Genomic DNA, 21,563 nt, shown 5'->3' with positions numbered 1-21,563 from the left:
TCATTGATTATATCTTGCCAACCTTCACATTTCCTGTTCCAAATCTGAAATTGCAAGGTTACTTACAACTGCAAGATAATTATTCTCCTTTACATGAAGCAGAAGTAGATTGTCATCATATCTAAATGATACCACTCATTTTCCTCATGCTAGTGGAAGTTTATCAACACACAAATCAATTCAGTTCAGATTCGATCTAAATAGTCACTTTGACTTGGAAGTATTTTTTTCTTTCAGATTGCTATATGATTGGGATCACAACAGACAGCCTGAGACTAGGGAACTAGTGACATCAAATCAAGAGGTAAAACCCTAGCATAGTCAATATGAAAACAAACACAAAATGAGATTAGTCTCTGGTATATTGTTATTTCATTCAATTCAGCAAGTGTCTTCCAATCTCCAGGGGTATTTGTCAGTTTCTGCAGAGTATTTATCAATGTCTTTTTTGTTTGCTTAATTGAAGTTAGACTCTGTCATTAGCAGCTCCATCTTGTGTCATTCAGACCTTTTAAATGAATTTGTCTTTAGTGTGAATAATGACATTCCTGCTCTTCAAGGCAAACTGAATAGCAGTCAAATGAACCTTTTAAAACTGTATAATGGTTTAAAGAACCAATTCTTCCCTTCTCAACATCAATTTATTACTCCTGCTTCTGAGAAACTACCATTTTCTAGACTGACTTATAAATTTCCTAGTATCTCATAAAGTTCTAGTATTGAGAGCAGATAAACATGGTGCTTATGTGAATCTGACGAAATAAAATTGGGGGATGGAAGAGTCTGCAAAACCCACAAACCACAGAAACCAGTTTATATTTATACTTTGGCTGCTAATATTGTTTAAGCTCCAATAGAGCTTAATGTCCAGTAGAAATATTCATCAGGCTTTTATTTCAGAATGTGCATGTCTAGTTACAATACACAAACCATTGTAACACAGGCAACAACAATTATTCAGCAGTACATTTCTCATTTCAACAAATCAAACAAGCAGTTGAGAGTGGTTCTTAACAATCAACATCAGCATGTTCATCATCATCAACATCAATTCTCTCTCTTGATTTTAGAGATGGTAGTTCTTTTCAACATGATAGTCATGCATCTAAACCACTGATATGTTTTATTTTGTGTTCCTAATCCTAAATACTTTCATTTTGTATGCAGTAAGAAATTCTGGGCATGTTGAAAAACCAAACCTCTAATTTCTTCTTTCTCATGTTTAGCAAACAGTAAATTCTGATCACCCTTACTCTTATTAAGCCTATTTTACTTTTTCTTTTTTCTTACACCTGCAGTGCGTCTTCTAAAACTATGAGTATTGTTAAGCCAAGATCTTATGATTTATTGGTTCAAAACTACATATTTTTCTAACTTCTACCTGTTATTTATTAATATTTTAATTATTAATTATTGTTAATTTAATTATTATTAATTATTAACCTCTTATTTAATAATAGTTTAATCTGCAAGCTTTCCAGCTCTTCATGTTTTTTCAAGTTAGCTATACCTCTTTTTCCTGTTCTTCTAAGTTAGGAAATATTTAAAAATGCAGTTCACCTACTCAACCATTTTACAGTTCATCACTAATTTACCCATTCTATTTATCTAGTGTTCGCACTGGTCCATTTGAAAATCTTTGTAATTCCCACAGGGTGTTGCATTATTCTGACAATTGACTTTATAAGTGGAATATGGGCTTTATGTGCATGCTTATTAATTCTATATCAAACCTTAAACACAAAATCTGCCCAGGCTTAGAGATGAAAATTACCATTGCTCTGCCACATACTACCAAATTTTCAACACAAATTCCACATTTTTATTTGCCATCCAGGCAAATGAAAGATCAATGCTGAGCTCACATTGATTTCCACATACTCATGCAATATCACCAACAAAAATTTTCCTTATATTTTCCTTATAGAAATCCCACTGACTGAGGTATATGACAGTGTAAGTCTAGTTTACAACATCTTCATTTCTGCAGACAGTGCGGGAGGAGAGGAGAATCAATTTCGACTTTCAGATGCTATATTTGCTTCTGCAGGTTAGAAAATGATTGTTCCACTTGCATGAAAAACAAGTAAACTAGGAGTTAGTGAAGCACAATTTAAAAAAAAATTTTAAAGCACTTTTTTCTACATTTTTTGCAGAGTTTATTTTGCTTGTCTTTTTCTATTTTGTTGACCTTATATTCATTTTCTGTACCTTATTTAAAGAATGATTTTCATCCCCTACCATTTTGTTAATCTGTTTAAGCACACTTAATCTGGCTGACCCTAACATTAAAAATCCTGACAGCTTTTCCAAAGAAATATGTTCAGTGAACCCACGTGCTCCAAAGACCTGCATGGTGTCACTTAATGACAGACGTTAAAGCCCAGATTTTGCACTTAGTTGGAATATTCGGAGAATCATTTCTGATTTCCCTTATGCCATTATAACTTCAATGAGGTTAAATTTATCCTAATATAAGAGAAAGAGTGACTCTTGTCCTAACTTTCTAAAAACCCAGTTTAGCCATATAGATAATATCTGAAACACAGATTTTTTTTGGTCATGCACAGTACTATTCTTTTTGAATAAGGACCCTAGTATTACATACTCTATTTAAATCATAAGGAAAAACTAGATACATTATTAAAAATGTATTAATGACAACAAATTTTCTTAATGTTTGCATTGAAAACTTAAATATCAATATCTCACCTGATATTACTTACCGGTTAGAAATAAGGCTTTCATTTGCTTTAGAGTCTGAGCTGCAATCCCAGCAGCTTTGGCAATAAGAAAAATGTCATAAAGCACTCCCACTGGCAGACCAAAAATGGAGCTTTGGAATAGTCTTGTATGTTCTAGTTCTCAAGCGTTTCCCCCCCCCCCCCCATAATTGTTTAAAATTAATATAAATTCAGGGGGAATGAGAAGTTCTGAAATAAGTCTATTACTCAGTTGCTGAAACATAGTTGAATACGATCTCATGGATTATCAAAGAGTTTTATGAAATGCAACAGGTCATAATTCCAACACCAGGAAAAAAGGGACACTTAATAACTGGGAGAGAAAATATACTTTCTCTTAGTGACTTAACAGATCCCCACTTCAACATGCAACAGAACTAATCAGTTTTGAAGACGCTGTTGATAAATAATTTAAGACCTCAACAATATTGAAGGATTCAGTAAGATGAGACTTAGAGGTTCAGAAGAAGAGAAAAGTTGGTGGCTCCAAGTGCTGCTTTACTCCTGTTTGGAGATACTTCAGCTGGTGCAACAGGGTGGAAATGAGTTGCTGTGAATGCAGCACTAATGGTATTGTGCCACTCATCCTTTCATTCTGCAACATTTTGTGGGAAAATGGCGAAATTTGAGCAAGATTGCACAATACACTGTATCGGCACTTGCTTAAAAAACAAAGGCAGGTTTTATATCAGAAGTTTTGCATATTTTGATGTTTGATTAATTACTATTCAGGAACTGGTTTTGCTGGAAATGTCTTGATTAACACTCAGAAGAAACTCTTATTCCTCAGAAAAAAATTCCAGATGCAGAATAATTTAGAATGTTTAAATATAGAAGTAACTCCACCCCAACACTCAGAAGAAGTTTGAAAAGTATTTTTCTCCAGTGTAGATTGAAATTAAAAATAGAAAGAGGAAGCAATTTCAAAACAAAATCATTTCTTTTTCACACAATTAAAATGTTCTTCATCTGGTAGGATCAGATGACAGATGAACTTCTGAGAGGAAAGGGGCAAAGTGAAAAAATATGATGTGTATTTTTTAAACAGGACAGATATTTCAAATTAGACCTCCCTTTCTACATGCTCAGAGAAACAGAATTGGATTATTGGATTATTTGGCTGAGAAAGGAAATTGCAGTCCTGCTGGTATCATACAATTCATGCATTTCATGGTGGGATTACACTGTGGATACAAGCAATGCCATTGAACTTCTGACAAAAAGAAGATATGAATTAAAAATAAATATACAAATTAAAATTAGCATCTCTTTGTCTTTAGTTTTCAGGAATAGGAACAGACTACCCACATCACTTTCCTGAGAGGTGATCAGAACTTCATTGTCTCCCAAGATTTCCTCTGTGGCTCATCACATGAGATGAAAAAGGATCCATAATCCAGAAGAGTTTAATAAGAAACACAGAGAATTCGTAGTGTTTCTCTCCAAATGTTTTAGCCCTGAAAATAAGGAGGCAAAATGAAGTCCTATACTTATTTAAAAGCAAAATCTGACCATGATCATTGTAAGACTGACGTGTTTCACATTTGCCTATGAACAATATCCTTCCCATGTTGATTTACTGTCCATAGCAAATGAATTGACACATTTGTTTCCCCTCTTTTTTTCCACACAGTGGTGTGAATATTTGTGTTCCAGGACTCATCTTGTAAAGGAGGGACTCTTACATACAGATGGTAGCAATAATAGCAGCAAAGCTGTTGTGTTGCAAAAAACAGAGTTCAGACAGTTTGACCTGAAACAATATTTGTACTCCTGATAAACATTTGGGAAGAACTTTGGTCTGAGAAACTTTGTTTAAAAAACTGAAAACTCAAGAAAACCTGAGATTATTCATGTAAATTGTTTGAAGAATTTGGGGCAGCCATCATGAACTTCTACAAGTGTTTGTTTTTCAGAAACAGTCATTCAATAACATTTCACTTACATGAATATCTGCAAAAGGCAAACTTCATACCCATATGTACAAATATTTGAAGAAAATGAATGGCAGATCCATAGCTGTGTATTAATGCAAGGAAAGTCCATGTATGATCGAATCTAAGGTAATTTACACAACACCAGGAGATGAATCTGCCCAATCACAAAGAACCTAAACATTATACCATGAGAATGAAGAGAGATGTATATTTGAATACTTTAGGAAGAGAAGGCAATAAGCTCTGCTGAAATACTAGTGAAGATGTCACACCAAATCAAATTGGAAAATATTCCACAATAAGCAAAAAGAGCTAATTTTGTAGAATAAAATATTAATTGTGAATTATTCACTCAGCATTAGTATTTGGTTTATAATTGATGCCAAATAATGTAGTTCTACAACAATGGAGAAATTAGTGAAATGCTTTATTTATACTTTTAAGTGTATCTTAACTCTAAGTTTTATAAGTGTTTCAGTAGTTTGATAGATTTAAATTATCTTCATGTTCCAGAAAGTTTATCATGAGATCGCATCAGGAAAACTCTTCTCCTGCAATTGTGAGGCTCCCTTCAGAGAGCAGGATGAGTTAATTTCCCTTGGACAGTCTGTCACAGCAGATTCAGAAAGGAATGGTACCTTATTTTCTGATCTTCCTCCCCTTATCTTCTGCTTTTCCTTTTTTATATTATATTATTCAGTTGGGTGGGGTTTTTTCTGTTTCAATTTTTTTTCAGCATGTATTTGTGTAAGTATCACTTACATAAGTGATGCTATATTTCTCATTATTTACCCTACTCTCTGGAAGCAAGTGTTTGCATTTTGCACAAAAACTGTTCAGTTTTCAATTTAAATGCCAAACTTTTATGGTAGGGTATTTTGTTTTTTTTTAATTTTCCTCAGAAACTGGCAAAACTCACCATGAACCCTGAATGGGAGACAGCCAATTAAAATCCACAGGCAATGATTTTGATTTTCAGTATTGGCAGCTTTGGGGTTGTCTCTGCAACAATTAAACACAGCAAATATCTAAAGACTGTAAAAGGCATAGTTATAACTCTTTTCTCATTTCCTCACATACATTCTGTGTGCTTTTGACATGAAAGGGTAGGGACCCATTTTATGAAAATAACATAATGTGTTTGAGGGAAGAATGAGCAAAGGAAAATACACAGTGGTAGAACCTTTCCTTCTGAAATACCACTTCAGTGCTTTGGTGGCTGAGACTACCATCTCTTTTATCTATATAAATAAAACCTTTAAAATTAGGTAAGTTCATACCAGAGGAAAAATCTTTGGATTCTTAATGCAAATGACTGGGAGCCAAATATTGTATTTCTCTGTCTGCTACAAAATACTCCATTTCCTTGGAGAGATCATTTTAATAGTCTGTTTCTAGTTTTCATTGGAGGCAGGACAAATAATACCTTCCTGATGTGAGTAATACCAGGTTCAATTGTTTACTGTTAATGATATGTTCAGATAAGATAATGATTTACTACACACAGAGACTCTTTTTATCAGGTCAAGTTCTCACTGACTTCGATTGAATTTTGTTGTGATAAATATGGGAAATGAATAAAAAATGTGACTTATTATAAATAACTATCTGTGTAAATCTTTTATTCAGGTTTGTCCTCACATCTATGTGGTATGATCTCAGGAATGTGGGCTGGGTTTCCTTCTCTTCTTTTCTTTTCTCCTCCTCCTTTTTTCCATGCACAATGCCCAGATTAATGGAGCCCTGACTTATTCAGAGGTTATTATAATGCACTGAAGTAATGAATAATCATATGAGCAAAAAAAGGACCAGGAATATCTGAGGGATGATGTTTGAAGTGGTCTAAATCATACACTTGGATTATTTAAATGTAGTTTTATAATATTTAAAAACCCTTTTGACTTGGAAGACATTAATTTCATACTGAAGCTTACAGCTAACGCTACTGTGCCACAGTTTAATATATCAGATCAGGATTTCAGGTAAAAATACATTTAAGGGGGAAGTCTGTGTGCAGCTAAGAGATGTTTGTCCCCATAAAGGAACAGGGATTTTTTTTTAAAAATAAATTCTACTAAATGTACTAGGTGAAGAGTAAAACTATTGCCCCCTCTCCCCAGTACAAGCCTGAACTTGCTTAGGTTGATCAAGATTTGACAGAATGTATGTTAGAGATAAGCATTTATTCCAGATGTTGCCTCCCATCATCCCATCCTTTTTTCCTCTGCTCAAAATGATCCTTCAAAGTGCGTGAAAATCTCTTTTGTGTTTGTCACAGAATCAAACCCACCATATTTCAAGATCCTCTTCCCAAACAGAGCTATTATTTCTGATGGCAGCATGAGCAAAAGCAGATCACCTTCCCAAGGTGTAAGCTTTAACTTCCCAGCAGCATCCCACGAACCATGCAGGTGAGATGCAGACATCAGGACGCAGACACTGCCGTGGCTGCTGGTGTTTTGCTTGAGGTAGAGCCCTTCAACAGCAAGACATGCTTCAAGAAAAATCTTTCCTTAATAGCAGGTTAAAGCACTGCCTGAAGGACAAGGGGGCATCAGTTATTTACAGTATGGAAAGTTGTTGCTGCACTTACAGCAATCACTGTGTGGTTTGATCCAATTTTAATATTTTTCATGGAAAAAACCCTTACTCACTGAAGATATTGAAGTCAGGAGTGAGAGAAGTTAAGGACTCTAGAGTGTTACAGCTTAGGACAAATTTCACTGATGATTTCACTTTTTCTGTGCCTATATATCAATGGTGATGGCCATATACCAATTTTTTTTCTTTTTTTTATATAATCAGAAACTTCTGAACAAAACCTGTACTCATTTGAAAAAAAAAATCAAATAAAAGGCTCCATAGGAACTTTGCGATATTTTAAAATTAAGTGGCACAAACCAATTAGTGAAACTCCTAAATCACAGATCACAGTGACAGAAATATTCTAAATGGGTTTTTTTCCTGGATTTTCTAGCAGCATTTGCCAATCCTTTGAAATGCATGATGGATAGTATGGAATATTATGGAAAACATATTAAGGAAAACATTTTGAAAAAGAGGTCTTCAACTTGAATGCACACACAATGCACATTAGGTTTTAAAAGAGATGTTGTAGCCCCTTGTACAAAGAGAGCATATAAGTATGTAGGGACAAGGCCCCATCCACAGCTTATGCAAAGTGACGGTGTCTCACTGAAAAACAGTCCTGCTCCCAGAGAAGGTGACAGGAACAAAAAGCCTATATTTTCTTGTCATCAACAGTGGCAACATTATTATAAAACTAGAGGACTGCCAGAGATGCTGTACCTTACATGGGACAAACATTTCCCATGCATCATAAACCTACCGAAATGTGCCTAATAATGAAAGCTGTGTGCATTTTGCTCTTATCCTTCTAATTCTTTCATATGTGTTAGAAAATGCCCCAAATGTGAGCTTGGGGACCTACAGATGCCTCTGGTCTTCTTCTCCTCCAGCTGCTGGGGACAAGACTTACCCCTCATTTCTGATCATTGTTACCTATCTCAGATAACAATAAATAGCCTCAAAGACACTCATTTGACCTTTAGTAGAATGATCAACCAGATTTTGGGGTACACCAGAGGAACTCCTCTGCTGCACAATTGAGGATTTGAGATATATTACCCAGTGGTCCACTCTTGAAATAACCCTGATTTGAGAAGTGCAAGGACTAAACCCAAAGCAAAAATATCTTGCAACATTCATGCAAAGATGATGAGGAGACCAGTGAAGGACCATCAGAGTGAGAAAAACTGAAAGAACCCCCTAACAGATATCTTCCTGTGGGGACATCCTGAGCTAGAAGGATGACATTTCTCCCTGCAGAGGGATGAGGACAGTGACTGCAGATGTGTGGGAACTTTCTTTTGCACCCCAGACCTTCTCTGTATCAGTGTGCGCTAGTACCTGGGATGGAATTACAAGACATAGTGTCTTTTCTTAATAATTCCTGAAAGGCCAGAGAGCAGCAAGCTCAGGTGGCAACTGTTCTTCACACAGTCCCTGTTCTCCATTTCTTTTCCCAGGAACTGGACTTAGGAGAATAAGTGTCCCTCTTCCATGACATAAAGACACAACCACAAGTGTAACTAAACCTCACCACAAGGTGTCTAGTGACAAAACCTAAACAATGTGCAGCTCACCCCATCATGATTACTGGGGAAGAAGAGCAGTGACTTCTCCAAGACTTTTTAGGCAAACTATAGCCAAACCTAGCCGAGAATGAAACATTGCACTTGCTAAATTGCATTGAAATTTATTCTCTTTCACTGGGTCAAACTCACCCCAGCAGAATTCTGTTTGACTACCTGTAACAGAAACCTGATTGTAATGGTGTTGTCAATTGATCTCTGAAAATTATACTTGAAAAACACCTCCTCTGGTCTTTTTTTCCCACTCCTCAACCCCCAAACATGAAAAAAAAAAAATCCATGAGAAAAAATCTCAAACCAAAACAGAACACATGAATTGAAAGTAGAAGATGCATTTATTCTACAATTGTAAAAATGTGTTGTACAGAACTCAGAGCTATTAGCCTTTTGTTCCTGTAGCATCATGCCAACACATATTAGAAAGACTTTGTTTTTCTAATATGCTCTCCATTACACCTGAGAATAATAATAACCCTAGCAGCTGATATGTAAAGAAACAGGAATCCCCATGAGTATGATCCACCTTACAGTTTTAGATATGAAACCAGTCATTCATTATGTAAAAATGCTTCCTTCCTTTATAGTTGTTTTTTTTATTGTTAATAAACTGTCAGACCTTTCATTTTAAATGCTAATTAACAGTGGTATGCACCAAAAAATCTTCAAAAGACCTTTTATGTTTATGAAAGAGAGAAGAATTTGAGGAAGATTAAATGGATATAAATACATTAAGGCAAGCCATGTATATGGGTAAATGGTTGGGCAAAAACCTGTTTACTGGGTGTCAGCATAGCATTACTATTTTGGCATATATAAAGGTAAATTACAGTCGAGCTGCACATGTTTTAAATCTGTAGTTTATACCAAGGGCTACAGTGACAGTGGCAGAGTAGCTATCTATCAGATTTTTTTGTCACTGAGAGAGCTGTAAAATATTCAAGCTTGATTTTCTCCTTCCTTTCCTTAAGGTGAGTCAGCAGTACTGCCACTGATGTCAATGATGTTACACTGGTGTAAAATTGGGGTGAGAGAGAGGCGAAGGAGGATCCTAATTTACTGTTTCATGCCATTTTTCTTTTTAGGGTTTAGTCCTATAGTCCTCCAGAACAGCAACCAAAATCAGTGATACTGTGCCTGTCTAAAGGTTACTCACACTGGAAAATGAAAAATAGTTTTCTTCTTTTTCTTTTTAAAACTGTATATGAAAACCTGCAAGCCTGTTTGCTCCCTTTTTCTCCCCACAATATTTTCCAATATCAGAAACACAGGTTTTGTTCCATGATGTGGTCAGCCTGGAGTGCACCATCACAGGGGCTGCAGGACCAAAGACAGTAGAAGTGGGAACTTTTGTATTCAGATTCCCTTCTTGTTTTTATTCCAATTCAATTAAAAAACTCCAAAACAGCTGGATTAAAATCCATGCATTGCTGGCCCCCATTGTTGGGCAATTAAGGATGAATTAAGTTCAATGTTCACTCTCCAATCATAGCTATTGAAGTAATTATTTATTTACCCTACAGAAGAAAAAAAAAATAAAAGAATAACAGCAGGCACTATGAGGCCAGGCACTGTTTCATTTTTGATTCCTCTTGCATAGAACAGATGAGACTGACTCACCTAATATTATGGTTTCGTTTTGAAGATGAAGTGGAAACTGCTGTATATTTACGGGGACCGGTGATGCACATTTCAGAGGTGCTCAGTGTTATATCAAGGTGGGTTACTCAGCCAAGTCAAAATGTGTGCAGAAGGGACAGGTTTGTCATGGCTATCTCTAAGCACCCAGGGTGGACAGTTGAGTTTCTGACTTTCAGAGCATCCTCGCTCAGAGAAGACATTGAAGCATTTCCCACCAGATACTTCATTCTGTCGCAATATGGACAACTAAATTGCTCATTGGCCCCCATTTTTTTTTCCCAGAAGATACCTCGGGCAGAATCTCCCTTTCTTTCTGCTGTGCCAACAAGGGCACCATCCACTGTTCATGAATAAGGGTGAAAAGCTCAATTTTAAAGTCCTTCCTGTATGTAAAATCCCTGCACCTCCTCTAGAAATTTCACCTGAGCAGCAATGATAAAAGCATTAAAATCAGGTCAGATCAATGTCATCAGGATATTAACAAATTTCATTGTGAAAAAAGATAATGAGGGTGGGCTTAGCACAGAGGGAGGTGCTACATGCCAGCAACAATATAGGTACCACTACAGATGTTCCTTCACAGAATTTCTTTGGTAAGTCATCTTGTTCTAGGGTAAGCATATTCTTTTAAAACTACCAGCCTTACAATCCCTATAACACATTAAAGATCACTTACTGTTTATGGTAGATGCAAACATTTAATGACTGATGATTAAATGCACAGTGAACTTATTAAACCTGAAAGAATTAAATAAATCAAATTGGCAGGGGATGTAAATTTAAAATTAGTTTTAATAATTCTGCATAAAATGTAACTCTTTTTAAAATAAGTGCATCTAATCATGAGAGACATTTTTACGTTAAGTTCTAATCTACTTTTGCGTTTCCCCTTCAAAATACCAGGCACTGATTTAAAGGAAAAAAAAAATTGAAAATAAGTCAAATAAAAAAAACATGCTCCTGGTAGGCCTTGCTTTAATGTCATAAAAGGAATGGTATAAATATTCGTTTGAAGAAATAACACTACCATAAATGAGAAACTATTGATTAAAATGAGGCATTTTTGCTTTTTCTTCATTCTCTTTTATTTTTTTGTTTCAGTGTTTTGTTTTTTTTTTTAGTTTTAGTTTGCACTAGATCTACAGGAATAGTTGATACCAGCAGTGAAAATGCTTTCTTTGCTCAGCATCTTCTCATCAGAGATTACAACATGATAGAAAACATGCCAACTTGCCTCACACACCACCATGTGCCTCCCATTACTCAAAGTCACCTACAGTCTATCTAATGTGTAATTTTAGCAATGCAGTACTGTTAAAATCTAGCTGTTCAGCTTTATAGGTTGTATCTATAGTCCAAACCCACGGACAACTCAGTTTTCCTCATTATCATTTTGAAGCACATGCATAGTTGTACTTGATACAGTTTAAAGGATAGATCTGCTGACTGCACGTTCCATTTAATATGACTTTTACCCTAAATCTTACTGTGTATCACAACTCTGTTTCATTAATTTTTCTTTTCCATGTGGCTATCTTTGGTGCTCACATACATTATATTTTGCCTGGGACACTGACCTTCTCTAGGGGTCAGCACACCTATGAGCTCACCCCTTTGTAACGAGAAAGCTTTAGATGTGATTATTTTATCCTCCACTGGCTCATTTCAAGACACTCACAAAAACTGAGTACTAAGCTAAGAATAAGGAGAGGGAAGCGTAATTTAAATACATAAACCACCTTTGGCTCTCTATACCCTGTTTCCCAAGTGCTGAGTCCTCAATTAATGCTTGTCTTATCTCCTTCCCTTAGTTTTCCATGTCTCCAATTATCCTTCCTTAAATGACATTTTAGATAGCAGAAAAATCAAAATAGCCTTATAAATAACATATTTAGAGTGTGACTATTCCTTTCTCAAATTGCATCCCAGATTAAACAGAAGCGAGTGGAGACACCTCCAGTGTGTGAATGGGAGGGTGCATATTGCATATAAATATGAGGGTTTCTTATTTACATGTTGCTCATCTTTATGCAAGTTAAAGACATTTACAGCTGAGGCTGATATCACCTTCCCCAGGAATCTCAGGCACTGGTCAAGGCTACAAACAGCAGGTGCAATCAAGCTCGTAACATGTTTTTCATGGAAAGTGAGAAGTGCTATAGCCTGGGAGGGCATGAGGGGAAACTAATGCAATTCCGTTTGAAAAGATAGCCGACATTTTCAAAGAACAAGCACTGTACATTAGTTCAGGTTATTTAATGGCTTTCATGTTGTAGGAATATTTGCCAGTGATGAAAATGTTGCAGAGCCAATCAAACCGCCGTGCCACACAGCCTGCCACACTCGGAGGCCAGTGTTTAAAATTACCCTTATGTATTATTCATTAAGAGTTGATGTTTATGCAAATTGCAGAAGCATGTTCCCAATCTGGCCATCTGGGGTTAATAACAACGATAAAAACAATAGCAATAACAATGATTTTAAAAAAATACATACATAGCTGCTCCCTGATCAAACTAGCAAGATTTGAGTCATCTCCAGAATCTATATAATAAATGCTAATTCTCCTTCATTAAATGCATCAAAAGAATTCAAACCTTACCTGGTTAGCTTTGTAGGGCCTTCAGATTTTCTGGGTGAAATAGCTGACTGTGTGGGCAACCAATAAAACTGAACTGAAAATCTGATTAAGGGCACTTAATGCAAAGCCACTCACTGAATATTCATATGATGTCTGTGTTTATGCAAATTAAAGGAAAGAAAGCCCAAGAGGATTGGTTGCCATAGCCCACAAACACTGTATACAGCAGAAAAACAGAGAATAATGACAAATAAATCTTGAAAATTCACAGCTGGAAAGGAGAATGAAGAGTATAACAAAATAATAGAAGTCTTACAATGCATTAAAGGTTTCAAAAGCTTTATTTTATCATGCAATTTTTAACCTTGTCAGATATTTTTATACAATGTACAAATCTGCAATTATCACCATCCTACAAGTTGGTATAACTGATGTTTGTCAACTATATTTATTCTGTAACTGTATAAGCAGAGTCCTTAAGCATATCAAGGAGGTGAAAAATAATTACAACAAAAATTGTGGTGTGATACATTAAGAACAAAACCCATGAGCTTGTGTCACACTTTATTTAGTCTTCCAGATGAGGCTTTCTTCTCAAGGAAAATGATAGTGGAAAGTAGATAGTGCCAATGGGAGTCTGATAGAAAGCTCCTTGGTATCTTAGGTTTGTTGTGGAGCTGCTTCATTCCAGATGCAGGCTCATATGTGATAGAGCTAATATTACTGTTGCACTGGGCTTGTTCCCAGCCTAAAATAATTTTTAAAGGACCATGGGTTTTTATAATTAAAAATCAAAATGCATGTGAAATTTATATGAAATGTTATTTCTCAAATCAGATTCAAATATATCAGTCCAAAGTCCTTAATATGGTAATCACCAAACCCAATAGTGCTCTTTTACATGAGATATTTAAAAATCAGAATGATACAGTGTATCAGCATTGCCATTTTCTTGATGAGACAGAATATACATAAGTAGAAATACACCTTTTATGCTGTATGTTATATTTTAGTCTTTTCTATTTACTCCCATAAACAAATTACACTTTCAAGAGAGGTTCCCACTTGAAGATAACCATTTATTAACAGTGCCATTGTAATTCAAGGTTTAAGAAATATCAGGTGAAGCCATCTCACACACAACATTTGAATTACATCTGGCTGTTTTGTGTGATTTCCACTGATATATATTGGCTGCTGTTAGCAGACTATTCTTCATCCGAAATAAAAGAACAACCACCAGGACAAAACCCAAATGCTGCTCTAGGGGTATGCATGAACAAAGATCACTGGTTTGTAAGAGGCTGATGGGCTCCCCTTCCTGATGAGTTGAGAACAAATGCACTCTCCCAGAAAGTGGAATGATGGTACCATAGCAGGAAATTGAGGTATACCATTGGTTTCATGACTGCTGAGATTCCACTGCCAGTTTTGTTTTGGTTTTGAAGACCAACCATCCCATTCCACGTTTTCACTAGTCCTAGAGGGAACTGGGGATTTTGCCATACCAGCTTATGATTTCTGAGTTGATGCCCTTGCTTGTTGCAGGATTTACTGTCTGCAAGGTACTAGCAGGTATGTTGTCACAGAATCACAAACTCAAAGAATGGGTCAGGTTGGAAGGGACTATGGTGGGTCATCTGGTCCAACCTCCTGCTCAAACAGGGTCGTCCTAGAGCACATGGTAGAGCATTGCATCCTGGCAGTTCTTGAATATCTTCACTGAAGGAAACTCCACAGCCTCTCTGGGCAATCTTTTCTTGTGTAAGGTCACTGCAGAAAAAAAGTTCATCCTCATGTTCAGGTGGAACCTCCTGTGCATTAGTTTCTGGCCATTGCCTCTCATCCTAGGTGTTGGCACCACTGAGAAGAGCCTGGCTCCATCCTCTTGGCACCACTCCTTCATATACATTGATGAGGTGTTGTTGGTACCTGAACAAGGGCAAAGAGACTTTTGGCCATGGGATGCCAAAGAACCATGTGAGTGGCAGAAGGTATAAAGCAGAGGGTCCCATACGCATGGTCAGGCTGCTCAGAGCAGGCAAAGGAAGCAGGGTGACCTGCTTGGAAGGAAATTATAATAAATATCCAGAAGGAGATTAATCAACCGGTGAATATAACTATGTGTATTTAAAAATCCCAATGCTAATAGGGACAACAAGCATACAGTGATTTCCTTTACATCACCCACAGAATAAAATTTATGTAACACAAGGACTTTTCTATTTTCAAGGCAGCCATACAGTGCTGAGAGTCCTACTACAGGACTCAAGTGCTCTCAAGTTTTTCCATTTCTTCTTGAAACATATAAGCGTAAAAAATTCTTTTCTTCAGAGAAGAAGTAATAATTTACCCAGTCTGAACACAGCACCAGCTGTGACGTCATAAATATTCAGCCACTGACTGAGCTGGATGTGCATGTGAACGTTGATGCAATGATTTAGCAAAACAGCATCTCATTCATACGATGCATGGGCATGCAAACAAGCAGGCATATTCACAAGGCAGAAATAAGAGCAGAATATGAAGAAATTGTGAGAGACCTTAATCAACTTCATTTTCTTCATGTTGACCACAGTAAACACTAGTCCTGGGTACCAGCACAAAGTTTCCAACTGGATTTAGTGGGGTGGAATCAGCTGTGGGTGAAGAAGGTTGAGATGCTGTTGGCTTTTCAAACAGTCTTTAGTCTTACTCTCATATACTTACAAGCGTTTACTTCTAGCACTGGGTACAATGTGATTCAGAATGTGATAGGGAGCTAGCTGGGGGTTTTTTCTTCTTTTTTTTTTTTTTTTTAGGCTAATTTTAATACAAGTGGAAGCTGACAAAATTCTACCTTTTCAACTCTATCATTATTAAAGATGTATGTATATGACCTAATTCTGTGAACTGATATTTCTTCACTGTAGTCCTGTCAATCCCTCACCTTTCAAGCACACTAAACTAATAAAGTAAATTATTTTAAAGAATAAAGAAACAGAGAAAACCTGATACATAAATTGGCTTCTTTGTTCTGCCAATTGACACTTAAGTCATCTCTAAGTGCCTGGAAAAAAATAAAAGGCATTTCTATTGTGAAGCTGATGAACAATTAGGCAATTTCAATTCATGGGATGGCAAAATGGAAAATGCATAGTAATAATGTTTCTCATTTCCCTCTCCCGCATTTACTTTTTTTTTTCTGCAGCAAATACCATTAAGCGAAGCAGCCAGGGAACTTCATTTTATAACCTCTGGATTAACAATGCTGGACATTTAACTACTTTTAAGAAGCTCACATATGGAAATGACTATCCCACCACTGTTTCACAGTCTTTTAAGTAAAGAGAGAACAGAGCTTTCACATTGTTTTCAAAGCTGAATGACAAAAAGATACGCAGAAGAAAACACTTCATAAGCTCATCCGCATGCTCTTTATCTCCTGGATCTCCAAAGAAATAAAAATAGTAACTTGCACCACAATACCCTACTGAAGCATGATCCAAACTTTTTCTGACTTACCACACTCTCAAGGATTCATCTTACATTTTGGATAAGGTGATATTGAAAATGTCTCCGTAACAACACTTTTTCTGTTCCTTGTCAAAGCAGCATGTCTACATGGGATTCACCTCCCTGCATTGGCTCATCTCTGACAATTTTTCCTTCTTTCAGTAGCATTTCCTGAAAACTTCTTTTCATACTTTCCTGTTTAGTTCTCTCTTTATCCTTCTCTTGCTTCTCAGCTGCTGTTCCAACAACCAACTATTTACTTCTAGTTAGTAACTTCCCTGATCTTCCCACCAGCATCAAAACCCATCTGAAATTTTCCCATATTATTGAAGCGGAGAAGACTGAGAGGTGGGCACTCAAATATTACACAAAAGCACTCCAAGTCTGTTTTAAAGAAAGCCATTATACTGTAAACTGTTACAGAAACACCTAGAAGATTCATCCATGCTGAATAGAAAACTACCAACAAGTGAAGTTTTCTTGCTAATGGAAAGTATGGAATCCTGAGATTAAAGAAAAAGCATTACCATCAAATGCAAGATTAAAAGGTGGGGAGTGCTGTGGGAGTGTGAGTGAGGGCGGAATCACCTTTTAGAGTGTCTGTAACATTACCTTCTATGAGACAAAAATAAATTGAAGGGGGAATTTGTGCTGCAGTCAAAGATTTTTTTTTTTAATGGAAACTGATACAAGATGGAAGAGAAATGAAAGAGAAAACATTTTTATGACATAATGGGATTTTAAAATTAAGCACAGCAGGCATAAACATCCTGTGCAATTTAAAAAACAAACAAACAAACAAAAAAAAACCAACAAAACATTGGGTGTCTCTACCTGAAAGCCTGTTTTCTTTTCAAAACATTGTGCTGTCACATAGATGTGGGAAATCAAAGTATGGGATAGCAATGGTCATGCATCTCTTTCCACAGCCAAGAGGTGCAGTAACGATGTTTGAAACCAGGACTAGAAGAAAAATACATACTAGAAAGAGAAAAGATCTTAAAAAGTCCCCTCTGAATTCCAATCCCTTGATACTCTACTGTTCCAGGAGGTCTGTTAACAGCTGCTTTGAAAAACACCTTGTCTATGAGGAGGGTTTTTTTTTTTATCACTACACCTGCAGGTGGCCCTTTGAATGGACACACAATCTAATATAGGTTAAAAAATCTCACTTTCAAGTGACGTAAAAGACAAGGTTCCACAGGTAAAGGTGTTCAGGGGATAAAAAGGAGAGAGAAAAATAGGTTATCTGATTCTACTACAGAAACATTTTTCTGTTACAAGAAGGTACAGATTATGTGGTATGAATAAAGTCCTAAAAGTCTGAAAACCGCCTACCTTGGTTGGAGCTGAGGTCCCTGTGGAAGATGTAATTTTGTTTAGGAACTGAAATAGAAAAGTAATTGCCAGATTCCATATATGAAAGCTGTCAGGGCTGGCAGTAAGGGTCAACAATCCAATATGCATTTTATACCACTTCTTTAGCGAATGTGATATACATGATTTTCAGCAACAGGAATTAAAAAAAAATAAATTCCAGTGTTTGTCTTTTTATTTTTTTCTTTTCTTGCTTCTATTCTGTATCTTCAGGATGCTAAGGATGAATGACCTAGTCGGGGAGAGCCTAAAGAGTTTCCAAGGATTTGTATAGTCCTTCTAGATAAGGGAAATTTTAGAGCAAAAGACTTCTACTATTGCAATACTCATTCTCAGAGCACAAAACAATGTTTCTGTCTTCCATTTTACTTTATAATAGAATTAATAATGACTAAGACTCTCCTAAGGGTTTCAACCTGAACTTGTGAATTGCCAACATGTCTTTTAGCAGAAATTTAAATCTTGAGTGGTAAAAAACCTATCCACTGCTCTTCTGTCTCTGAAAACTTCAGCTTAGTTGAGGGAAGGCAGGGGATATGTCATGGTTCGAGAGCCCCAAAATCCAATTCCCTAGTTCTAGCCCCCTCCCACATCTCAACTCAGTGTGAGATGTGTTCTCCAGACACCACACAAGACTCAAAATGGGGGGAAAGGGATTATATATTACAATGACTGTACAAAATAAACACCACAATACATTCTATACAATCTTAGCTATCTCTACCATGACATAAAAGTATTTACAATGGATCAAATCTCTTCTCCCCTCCAAATAAAAGTCCAGAAGGGAAGAAGGAAAGATCCTTTCTACTTTCAGAGCAGCAGTCTCTAAGGCAGCAGGCTCTCTTCTTCTCATGCAGCAGCTGTAGCTGGATCTCTGCCAGTACACACGAGGGGGTATCCAAGCCCTCGTGGCCCTTTGTCTCCAAGTGAGGGTCTTCTCTTCCGTGGACTGCGTAGCAGGGACAAAACTCGCTTCACCACGTCATATCATGGGGCGTAAGACCCCCATGAAGGTCCCTTCCTCAGGGGATTCACCCCTGAGTCAGAATGTCTTGGGCAGCTTCCAGTTGAAGGCCTCTACCTCAAGAGTTCTACCAGAGCTCCTGTGCTCTGATCTCAGGCTGCCAGCTTAGCTTGGCAGCAGCGGTGAGGGGGGCCAAGGTCACCCCCTCCACATTCCTTTAATCGTCCCGGTCCAGCTTTCCAGGACGTCTGAGCTTTTCAGCTCCTCTCTGCAGTGCTGCTGCATTTAGGACTTTCATTCAGTAGGAGTCCATCCTCTCCACTTAGGAAAGGTCACAAAAGGAGTTTGGGGTTTTTGGTTTCAGTTCTTACCCAAAACTCTCCCTCTCTCTGTAGAGCTTAGTCTTGCTCTCTCTGCTGCTGGCTCTCATTCTCTTCAGACAACTCTGCGTCTCTCCTGCTCAGCTGCATGTTTGTTCCTGCTGCTTCTCCAATTCTTATCTGTTGGCTCTCTACCACTGTCTCCGGCCCGTGTTGTTTGTGCTGTCGCTTCTGCTGCTCACAGTGGAGAAAAAAACTTCCAGGTAGTCAGTCACAGACCTCAGTCCCGTTTAACACTGTTTCCAAGTTTCTATGATCCCAGCTGGGGGCTGGGGGGCCGTGGCCCCCAGAGGGGCTCCTGCCCCTTCTGCTCGTGGCTTTCACAACATGGCTACTTCAACAACAACAACTACAACTACCTCTCTTCTCTTCCGGTTTGCTTGTGATGTGTTTATATTTTGCAGAAGCGCTCATTGGGTAAAACCTCAAGGGTCACCACCCCCTGGGGTTTTACCATTTTATAACTTCAGAGGGAAAACTCTTTCCCCCCACCACAGGATATAATATGGAAAAGTTCCAAACAGAAAGTTTGAACGTTCTAGATACATGAGCACTGTCATCTGTACACACTACAAAAACAGATGTACCTCCTAAGAACAACGATTTTACAAAACACATGGGTTTATTTGCTCTTCTCCTGAAAAGAAACAATGGTTCTCATCCAAGATCTATAAACACTTTCCTAAGACAATTAATAAGCCTTTTTTGTGACCTTTTTTGAGAAAAAATGCTTTCAAGAATTCTGGGTCTCTGTTTTTTTTGGAAATACAGTGCAGTACTGTCCCTTTCCTCTGTACTATATACCTGGATGTTTTGATGAACAGTCAACATATGACATCAAAACTGAGACATTTGATATCAAAAGCTCTATCAAATTATTCTCAGATTTAAATACTCTTCTTTTTTGGCTTCTCAAAGAAATTTTTTTCACATTTGAAGCAAGGTGACCAAAAAAAAAAATCATTATTTTATGTATAGTGTATAATAGAACAAAATCATAAATCTGTTCAGAATAATTTCTCAGATAGTGATGTTCCCTGAAGTGTGAAGCCACTCAGAAAAAGCAACCAGAATCCAGCACACTTATTATATAATTGTTTTTGTTTCTCTATTGAAGTGTTCCTATAGATAACTCTTACAATGAGAATATGTTTCCATTTTGCCAAAGGAGACTTGAGAACCTCTCTCTCTCTCTCTAACAAACAAATGACAAGAAGGAGAAGGTTTGTAACAAGTCAATTGACAGCAGATGGACCTCACAGCCAGCAAGTCCCAAATACTGTTTGCACCATGACCAGGCTACAAGAGGAGTCCATGGATGGTGCTGGTGACAAAGGGCATAGTGGATGCCTTGGCTGACATAAGCAGACAGCTCCTGGTCCCTCAAGGAAACTTTTTGGGAGGGCAGCCCCTTGGCCAGAAGAAACAAACACAATTGGCTGCTTAAATAACGGTGTGGTTAATGCATCACACCTTGCTGGCTTAGTATGGATACACTATAAGAGCCGTAACATGACATATTCAAAGCCTAGCAACTATACTTTAACAAAAAACATAACAAAAAAAGAAATGGACTGTCTAATGGCTACCAACTAATGTGCCTTTGATGACAGTACAATGGACACAAACCATAAAATCAATTTTTGTGTCTCAAACAGATGAAGAAAAGTAACACCTCAAGAGACTTAAGGTGGTGTTTGTAGGAAGAGGTGTGCAGCAAGAGCAGGCTAGCTGAATGTTGTTTAAATAGATCATCTTTGACCAGGGTTTCACACTCTAGAAACCACAGATCTATTGAATAGCTGCAAAGGTCTCAGACTCTGATGCTCAGTCATCGTAGCTGTCAATCCCATGGAACATGGGAATGTATATTACTTTCATTACTTCAGTGAAGAGAACAAATAAGTGCAACTTGCATGACAACAAAATAAAAAAAAAATTATGTGAGAGGTGAACAAAGAGATCAGAGCCCTGTTAAGGTTTTTGTAGTCTGTGAACACTACACACAGATTTAAATGATGTCTGTAGGTGTGCTGGGTGCTCTGCATCCATCAAAAATGAAGTTAAACATATTAACCATGTGTCAGAGTTCAGTAGGTAAAAATAACAGCATATTAGTTGAAAAAGCAAATTTATTATAATGTTTAATTTGGGAACTATTTGAACATAGAGAGTTTGCAAAGTGCATTTAAATATTATTTTTATTCTCTATGGAAAAAATTAGGAAAGAATAGAGGATGACGGAGAGAGAATTTCAAACATGCAAAAT

The 21,563-nt window shown here is 37.1% G+C and overlaps 1 long non-coding RNA gene across 1 annotated transcript in view; it reads right to left on the bottom strand.

The window, feature by feature from the left end:
- Nucleotides 1-13,156, bottom strand: part of LOC116780274 — a 113,685-nt gene extending 100,529 nt beyond the window's left edge. The window contains exon 1 of the long non-coding RNA XR_004354399.1: nucleotides 13,097-13,156. This is a non-coding gene — a long non-coding RNA (uncharacterized LOC116780274). The remainder of the gene's footprint in view (nucleotides 1-13,096) is intronic.
- Between the last annotated feature and the right edge of the window lie 8,407 nt (nucleotides 13,157-21,563).

This window comes from Chiroxiphia lanceolata, chromosome Z, assembly GCF_009829145.1.
Source record: "Chiroxiphia lanceolata isolate bChiLan1 chromosome Z, bChiLan1.pri, whole genome shotgun sequence".
NCBI lineage: Eukaryota > Metazoa > Chordata > Aves > Passeriformes > Pipridae > Chiroxiphia > Chiroxiphia lanceolata.
This window is presented reverse-complemented; position numbering and strand designations above follow the sequence as displayed.